The sequence below is a fragment of the Corvus kubaryi genome, unplaced genomic scaffold, assembly GCF_017639235.1.
Source record: "Corvus kubaryi isolate FWS band 111438036 unplaced genomic scaffold, C.kubaryi_AGA036_p1.0 37135, whole genome shotgun sequence".
Taxonomy (NCBI): Eukaryota; Metazoa; Chordata; class Aves; order Passeriformes; family Corvidae; genus Corvus; species Corvus kubaryi.
In genome coordinates, this window is record NW_024581035.1 from 625,019 (window position 1) to 634,401 (window position 9,383).

The 9,383-nt window shown below is 46.5% G+C and overlaps 1 long non-coding RNA gene across 4 annotated transcripts in view; it reads left to right on the top strand.

The window, feature by feature from the left end:
• LOC121661323 overlaps positions 1–8,030 on the top strand; it is a 95,839-nt gene extending 87,809 nt beyond the window's left edge. Inside the window, exons 19-21 of one of the 4 annotated variants that reach the window (XR_006014919.1) lie at positions 1,123–1,190; positions 2,362–3,371; positions 3,946–7,007. This is a non-coding gene — a long non-coding RNA (uncharacterized LOC121661323). Of the gene's footprint in view, positions 1–1,122; positions 1,191–2,361; positions 7,008–7,943 lie in introns of those variants that run through there. The other 3 variants (XR_006014918.1, XR_006014920.1, XR_006014921.1) reach the window with 3 other exon arrangements.
• The last annotated feature ends 1,353 nt before the right edge of the window (positions 8,031–9,383 follow it).

Sequence of the window (9,383 nt, forward strand, 5' to 3'; positions counted from 1 at the left end):
GGGCACTTCTGTCTGTACAGCCCTCCTTTCTTTTTGCTAACTTACAGAAGTACATTCCAGAGCTCTGGCAAGCCCCCACCTTTGCACAGTGCTGTTCCAGGAGAACTGCCCAAGCAAACCCAGTTATCCGTGTGCTCACCAGAGCCTCGGCGATCCGAGCTGTGCTCTCACATGCAGCAGCAAACACAACTTAACATTACAATAACCTCTCATCTCACCTGAGGTGCTGTTGCAGAACAGGGTGAAACATACACCTACAAATGGGCTTTCTGGTGCAGAGAAGCCAAAATTCCATGCTAGATCAAATCAAGTAGATTAAATGTCAACAGCCATAACCTTCAAGTGGGACTTGGAAACTCAATCACTGGATTATGCTGGACCATTCTAATTCTTCATCAATCTCTGCATGTCTTTTGATATCAGTAATGAAGGTATAGGGTAATAAATTATTGTGTGAGAATATAAATATTTTTAAAGTACCCCAAATTAATCTTTTTAATATAATCTCTATTAGGAAGCAAGTGCTTCCTTAATATGAAAATCCATTGTCACAGCCTAGAAGTGATGAACGGATGCATTCCTGTGAGGAGGAATTAGAGAGGCACCTTCTGCCTGTTGGGTTGAGTCTGAGTTCAAACTGAGATTCAGCAGCATCAGGGCATTTGCAGCTGGGGCATCCTCAGGCTGTGCAGTCCCACAGTGTAGCAGGCTGCCTGTACAAATTGCTCTCACTTGATATTTCAGATTCCCAAATTGTTGCTCTTCCACGTTGATCTGAAATACGTTCACAAAATACGTGTATAATCCACGTGCAGGATTTTACATTGCAAGGTTTGGGGGTTTTTCCTTAACAAAAGACAAACTCTGCTGCAAGTCTGCATAAAGACTTTTCTTCTACACAGTAGATTTTATCCAGCTGATTCAACTGCTGCAGTTGCAGCTGGACTTGGTGGCCAAGTCCATTCTGTCAGTGTCTGGTCCGGAATGCACAATCTCTTATTTTTTCCCCCCAGAACATTCCCTACTCTCTTGCTATTGCTCCTTTTATACAGTCATACTTTTCTTAAAACTTAGAGTAGCCATTCAGGAAAATCCCTTTTCTTTTCCCCTCTCTTTTGGCAGGATGAATTCCCAAGGACAATGTGTCACCACTTGAAGACCGATCTCACAAAGGACAGATCAATTCTGAAGTGAGTCCTAGCGCTCCTTTTAACAATTAGCGTTCCTGTTTCCCGTGGCTCTTCCTTCACAATAAGGTCTAAACACGTCAAGTCATTTCTGCATGTTCCCTGCAGTATTTTACTGTCTAAAGACAGGCAAAGGGATCTTCTGAGCTTTCTGAATTAGTTCACCCAAACACCACAGCAAAGGCAGTGTCTGATTTCCCATTTCTGAGTGGCTCTCGAGCAGGACTCGGTGCCTCGTTGCACCCGTTTAACACAAGGTACCGGCCGGCCTCCAGGGCCCCGCAGCGGGGTTATTTACCATGTGCCACACAGGTGCTGAGTCTGAATGATCCGATGATCTCACACCCAGAAAATCTCTTACTCTGCGTAATCCTCGTGACCTCTTCCTCCGTCACTCATTTATCTACACTTGGAAGAGGCTGGCACGTGGCCGATTTTACGGATGGCGTGCTGCATGTCCTGGGATCAGCCTTCTTCATGTGCTGTAATTCTTTACACAGTCATTAAAGCACTATTAGGGACCTCAGTCTGGGACTGGATGTGGTCATTGGAGGAGTTCCACAGAGGTTATTCTTGTGTTCCTCTGTCTCCACCTGCTCAGCAAGCGCGAGGCAGCAATTACAGGAAGGGCCCCTTAGCATCCAACCCGTACACAGGGAGGTGGGGAGAGAGATTTCAGAGACATCATCCCCCATTCACCAGAGCACAATAAAACACCTTCTTTATTTCGGATTTTATTGGTTCTGTCTGCTCTCATCTGGTGCCTGAACATTTTATCTGTTCACGCTGCTTTTTTCTAATGCAATAAAAAGAGCAGACAGGATTTTGCCCTTTATTTAAAATGTTTTGCCACATTTAGAGGTAATTCACAGCCACTTTTCTGTGTTGTGTATTTTCAGACTTATCAGAGAGAGAAATGTTTTGATAGCAAGCGTGCTCTGCAGGGTCCAACTGTGGTCAGATAGGAATAGTCTCTTCCTACCACCTTCCTTCTCTTTGCTCTGCTATAAACCTGTCCCTCTCTCCACATCTCTGGGAGTCAGGCACCCATGTTCCTTCATGCATAATGAAGGAAAAAAGGAGAGGAAAGATCTGGCTCCCAGTCCCTCCACAAACAGAGTTTGAGTCATTCACATGAGGAATTCAGCGAGCAGACATCTTTACTCTCAAGCAGATCTGTCTTTTCAGAAACAAGCTGACACTCTGGGCACCAAAACAGATCAGAGGAACTGCAACAAAAAGCAGTGTTCTGCCAAAGCTGCAGGCAGGAGTCTGTCAGGGAGAATGATGGAGCAAGAAGAGTGGTGTTCTAACAGGCAAAGGGGGAAGAAAGAAAGAGTGAAAAGTGTAAGAAAGTGGAAAGAGACTTCAAGGGGCACAACGCTGTTCAGTGGGGCAGAAACTGAGAAACAAGTGAACTACAGTGCAGGGTGATTTGCATTTTCCAAGATAATTTGTAAAAGGTGAAAAGCTGTAGATGAAATGCTTTGATTTGCCTTTATCGCACTCTGCCTGTGCACCTGTGTCATTCATTTCATGTAATAACCTCTGCTAAACAGTCAGAGGCTGCAGCATAATTGTGTTGACCTTAAATTAAGGCAAAAAGCTGCAATTCTGGAATTTGGAGCTTGTAGTACCTTGCTGGCTAAAGGGCAAAATAAAGAAGTAAAGATGAATGACAACTTTTCACGTCACATGAAAAATCAAGGCTTATGCACCAGAGAACTTCACAACAATTGATTCGTATCCTTTCAGCCTATGTCTCAATCCTAAAACTGCATTAAAATTAAACTCTCTGTTTCTAATTCTCATCCAGTGGAGCTTAGATGAACCTCAGATTTTAGGTGTTCTCATGATGGGGGTTATGTTATGGGAATTGTTTTCTTTGCAACATAAAGCACCAAGAATGGGAAACAGTAGCACTTTGGGGGGATTCTTTCTAATTTCTTTCCTTCTTATTCCTTTCTATCCCACACAGCAGAAATGCAATCTAATTGAGTAGCAGGAAGACAACCTACATTAAGTTAACAAGTGAAGAAAAAAAGTCAATCTTTCTGGCTTTGAAGGAATTTATACCAGGAGAAAAACTGTGCCTGCAATACAAAGCCAAAAGATATCAACTATCCTGAGAGAAGTTTTCACAACAAAGAACATAAACTAGCAAAAAAAAAAGGCATTGCTCTGGTCGGTGTCCCTGAGATGAGAAACCGAAAGCCGCGAGTGTAAAGCAGCTATGAGATGGTTGTCAGTGGAATGTCAGCTTCCAGCAGAACAGGAATAACTCAGAAGTCTCAGGACGAGTCTCTGCTTCCTCACACACTGTACAGTGTTTTAATCAAAGCCCGGAATGAGCAGTTTCCAGCCAGCCACAAAACGCCACGTCAGGCCCTGCAGAAAGAGGATTGCAGCAGAAATGGGGCTTCCCCAGATCTATCTAAGGTCTACAACTGCTGCTAGACAAGGCTCAGCTTGAGTCATTTTCTTAGTTCCTTCCTTTGCCCTTTCACCCCAAATGTGTTTATCTTGTGTTTTGCTTCTGCATGCTTCTGTAAGTGCTCAGGAGATCCATCTTGGAAGCACTTCCAGGGTGGAAATGCTCTGACCTTTATGTATTGACAGATGAGATGCCTATTCTCATGTTCTATATTATTGACAATAATAGCAGTTCTTCCATTTCTTTTGTGAATAGTTTAATTTTTACAATTTGTATGACTTCTTTATACAGTTACCCTCCTATAAAATGTACTATGTATGTCAGTTCTCTTATTCCAGGGAGGGAAATGTGGTACCACATACTGATAAACACACGATACCATTTGAACCAGGATCTGCACCGCCACTCAGCAGAAATGAGGAAGGCACAGTGCTCTGCAGCACGAGGCCGCTGGCTTACCCACAGAGGCAGCACCGCCCGCACAGCGTGACTGGTGATGCAGCTCCTGTCTCCTGGGCCCAGAGGTAATTCCTTTGCCAGGTCTGCTCTGTGCTGGACCTTGCCTTTGCAGATGTTGTGGCTGGCGCCAGATGATGCGCAGCAGCTTTGTAACGGGGAGTATCCTCTCCTGGGGATTGCACAGCCCTACCGAAGTCATGTCAAGGAGCACTTTGATGAAATGGAGAGCTGAACTGCAGGGGTAGGAACCAGTTCTTCTTTATTTCATTGTTTGGAATTTTTTCCTGAGAGTGCGGTCAGGGAAGGATGGGAGATAGAAGACCTTCTTACCTTTCTGGTTTTGTCTCTTTCCATGCTACATTGCATCCATGCCTTCCACAGCTGCACTAGTAGGTCTGTACTTCCTGAGAGGAATCCAACAGAAAAATGTTCAGTCTTTAGGCCCCCCAGAAGCAGCACTGGTCTTTGCAGCAATCCTTCTGAAAATATTTCCGTAAAGTTCTTCTTTTAATTCCTGATCCTGCTCAGACACATTAGACTGATACAAAACCCCGTAAGTAACTTCACCAGCCTCAGTGGAATGGCTAAGCTCTCTGAACTCCACCTTTGCATTATCACACCATTTAATTACATTAAAATTATAAATATAATTATGGCAGGTTCTAGGTCATTGGCTCTGCATCTTCCTGGTTAGGGCTGACCATAGCATTTGTCTGGATTTTCTTGTCACAGAATGGACTGATCACTCCATGCTTCCTAAGGGACCAAGTGCTTGTTCTCCACAGCTCCTTGGAGCTGAAGGTGCTTGCCCACACTGAGCGACGAGTGAGACTGTGCTATGTTTCTATGAGCAGAGCTGCTGTGATGGAAATTTCTGTTCCAACACACTTCCAAACAGAGAGAAATAAAGGGGAAACAAAAGAAAAAGGAGTTACACGCCAGAAGGCAGCATTTAAATGCTAGTGTGGCAACCAGAGAGGTAAGGGAATGAAACACCGACAGAGGGAGGCGAGGAAGGTCACTGTCCCCAGGGGCAGCAACACCAGATGGCCACAAGCACAAATCAAGAATTCTGCAGATAGGAGTTTTACCCTCGCCCTTTGATTTACTTAAGCATAATTTGCACTTTAGTTTATTTTCATGGCCATTGGGAGGTTGGTAAAGGGCCAGATTGCTCCAAAGGGAGAACATTTTAATGTGTACGTACAGTGGGATATTCAGAAACACTGTCAGCATTAAACCTCCTCAGTTCTCTTTATTGGGATGACAGCAGCAATAAAAGAGCCACCTGAGGGTCTCTTCCACCTGAGGGTCTCTTCCACCCTCTCCCTTTCCTTGTGCAATCCTAAAGCTTGCACACAGATTTCCTAGATGGGGGGGTTGGACACTGCTTCCACTTGGATTTACCTGCATTTCTGGGCTGGGCCAAAACTTCCAGTGGCAAAGTGAGAACATTTTGGCTTTGAATAAGAAGAGACATTTCTTAGTGACTGTGCCGAGCTGCTTCAGACACAAAACAAACATTGACTGCACATCTATCCTGGCAAAAACAAAAGAACTGACCTTAGCAGCGATTACCAGGGAATAGGCCCAGATTTGCATTTGAGACACTTGCATTTCCAGCCCCTCGTGCCTCCATAGGGAAAAGCTGATGTTGCACAAAGAACAGTCAGGTAAACTGCTGTTCCTGCTCGTGTGAGTTCTACACAACTGAACCACCAGTATTCCAGATTCTGTTTAACTTCACAGCCTTTGGAGCTTTGCTTCCACTGTATTGCATTTATTTTCCGGACATACTCAATTTTGCTGGCACGGGAGATAAAAATAATAAAAGAAAGCTTATGATAGAAGAGTAGGAAACAAATGACACTTGTGCATTTGTCATTGATCCCTGAAAAATTAGGTGAGCCCTAGACTTACTTTTGGATTTATCTCTGCTGGTTGTGCTAATGCGTTAGGGTGTTCCCAAAGAACCCGAGAGAAACAAATTCCCTGTTTTGCCTCCTATTCGTGGCAGGGGAAGAACAAGATCAAATATCAGGTTCAATTGCTTAAAAAACTGTTAAACCTGTAGGAGAAAGATTAAAAAAAAAACCCCACGACCTTAGTAGCCTTTGCCAGAAATGACAGAAATGAGACAGACACAGTAATCTTGCACAGTTATTCCTTCAGTCTTTCTAAACTCCGAAGACAACCAAATTAACACGGAAATCGGAGCCCTCACACACCCTACAGCCAACAGCTCCCAAAATTATGAAAACCCTTATTGATTCAGTTTATTGCTGTCCTGAAGCAGAAAAAGTGCCTCTGCACTTATTTAGTCCTTTTACCTTTGACTGAGGTTTGGTTTTGCCTTGTATGGTGCCACTGAAGAGCAGTGGGGAGCAGTAACAAGGCTTCCTTAATGCTGGAATCATGAAAGCTCGTTCCTTGGGAGAAGAGACCAATCCCCGCTGGCTGCAGCCGCCTGGCAGGTACGGAGCAACCGGGGCTCCCCTGAGTCTCACTCAGTACTTTGGTTATGCCAAACATTTGGGCTCATTCAGTTTGCTGATAAGAAGACATAAAGGTGACACATCCTGGGCACTGTCCCCTCCTCCCCCTTAAGTGTCCCCCCAGGATGGCCTGTGGCTCATAAAGTAACATCTGTGGAATCAGGCACCTCTGAACGTGCTTCTAACAACTCATTCCATCACTTCTTGCCTCTTTTTATTCAGTGCGAGAAAATTTCTGTGATGGACAATGAAAAGCAATAGAGAAAATCCCAGACAAATGATCATAAATGGCCCAGCTGAGAAAGCAGATCCCATGTAATTGAATAGAGGTGGAAGGTCATTCCTAACACTTTAAATGTAGCAGCCAAAGCAGATCCTTATGTCACCGTGATACTGACGTGGAAAGATCACGTGCTTAAAATTATTTAAAAGGAAAAGAAGCAGGAGGACAAGTGGGGAGGTGTGTCGTTAACTTCGTTGAACACAGTTTAAAATAAACCAAAACACAGCAGTTATTAAGCAGATATTTGAGGAGACACAACCAGAGGTATCTGCAGAACATTTACAAAGTGCTCGGCAAATGGAAAGCCGCATCTTTTTCAGCAAGTGCCACGGGTGCTGTGCACCCAGACCTGGAGCACCGGAGTCATCCACGCCCCTCAGGAGTCCTGCCTTCACGCTTGGAGCGTGCGTCCTTTCATCCTGGAGTGCACACCAGCGCTTGAGATCGAGACAAAGACAGCATTTAATGGGGGGAAAGAATGGGAGCTACCGCCCCATTAAATACTGGCACTACCGTTCCACATATTCCCTTGAAGATGAGCACCAAGAGGTTACAACAAACTCACCCCTGTACAGAACAGAAACCAAGTCTCTTCTGCTGCTCTGGGCAGTCCTTAAGCACAAGAAGGAGCCGTAGTTCTTCTCCATTGCTGGTAGTGCAGCTAAAGAAATTCCATAAGCCTTCCCTGTTCTCCTTAGTTGTCTCTGATTTTCATCCCCTAAAAATGGGCATCTGTGGTGCTACAAGACGTAGCAGCATATTCTTTGGAAAGCAGCCGGAAAAGAACCAGAGCGGGTCCCAGACTGGGGGCTGCCCCTTGCAGGGGATTATGTGTCAGCTCTGTTAGAATTCCCAATTATTTAGGCACCTAGTTGGCTTTGAGGAGTTCGACAATGTGCCTGGGAGAGCATCGATGAGCGGGTCCCGAGGGATGGAAGTCCAGCCGCTGCACCCAGCCCCCCGCGCACCGTGTGCTCCCCTGGAGCCCGGGTGTTCCCCTCAGAACAGATCCCTGGGACGCAGGCTCCGCTCCCCTGCCGCCCTGCAGCCTTGGCACAGACCCTCTTTCCCTCTGTGTCCCCCAGGATGGAGGTTTAAGTGACAGCGGGAAAGATGTGGTCCAGATGCTGCATGTGTCTGCAGAGGAAAGGAGAGCTGGGACCAAGGACCAGGCAAAGAGTGGTTTCTCCAGTGGAGAGCCGGCACAGAGGCGTGTGCCTGTGTGCAACTGGGAAGACTGGGAGCCGTTCTATGGCAGGAGCTCATTTCCCACACCCTGCCCCACTCTCTGCTCCCAAAGGTCACCGGGAGCTCACCCAAGGCACAGGGCAGGAGGGCCCAGCAGGGCTGCCCCACCTGGGCTGAGGGGCAGGAGGGGCTTCTGCAGGACTTTTGTCTTGGTCTGATTCCAGCAACTCAGACTGGCTCCTCCTGCATCCAGCGGGCTTGGGGGGCAGGGGGGGGATTTGGTTGGGGGTTTTTGTTTATTGGTTTGGTTTTTTATTTATTTAGACAGTGCTCTGAGGGTCAGTTTTGCTGCTTCATCAGCTTTACCCCCTGCCCAGCTGCCTCCTGGGTGTGTGGATGGGTTCAGTCTGCATTTTGCTTCTTTTGCATTGCTACTTTATATTGTAGGCTCTTCATTTTTTCTCTTCCTTCTCTTTTTTTCCTTTTCCTTCCCTTTCTTTCCCCTTCTTTTTCAAATATTTCTTGTCTGTTGTAGGGTTTTTTCCCTTCTCTCACCCCCACTGCTTTCCTGTCTTTTTAAAAATTTTTCTTTTTCCCGTATTTTTTTCTCCTCCTGACCAGAAGCACCTGGGGCAGCTCCACAGCTGGGGCAGCTCTACAGCTGGAGCCACTCGTGGCTGTTACTGATGCCAGGGAGCTGACTGCTCTACAGGATGTGTTTGTTCCTGGGTTTGGGGCTCTCAGTCATAATGTTTTAGCGAATAAAGGTTGTGTGGCATGCCTGGGTTTGATGATGGTGTTGTATGGAATGGGCCCAACCCAGATTCCCCGGGAAGCAGCAGTATGGGTTTCCCTGTGCCTTTGGACAGCCCCAGAGCCAGGCAGCACAGAGAGAAGTGACTCCTAAGCCACTTCCGATGATATAATCAAGTTTAAATGACAATAAATTAGAAGTCCTGACTGAAACCGATGTGAAAGCAGGTTCTGCTTGGTTTTCAGACCCTCCTGCTTTGTATGCTCTGCCTTAGGAGCCAGGAAAACGGCTCTGATTCCCCTCCCGATCCTGCTGCTGGTGCGGAGCTGCCGGCTGGGGTTCAGCCACCCCCGGGTGCTTGTGGGGGCTCGCAGAGGCCCAGCGCTGCCTTTGGGAGCTCAGCATCAGACTCACTTGATCAATTTTTGGGCTCACAAAGAGAGGCTGAGGGCTGGGTTTGGAGGGCTTAAGTAAAGCCCAAATCCCGTGTTCTGGTGTTCAAACCGGGCTCAGCGTGAGTCTCTGCTCTCAGCTCGAAGGCCTGCCTTTGGCACAGCCCAATCCCGGGCTCACCCGGCCCCAC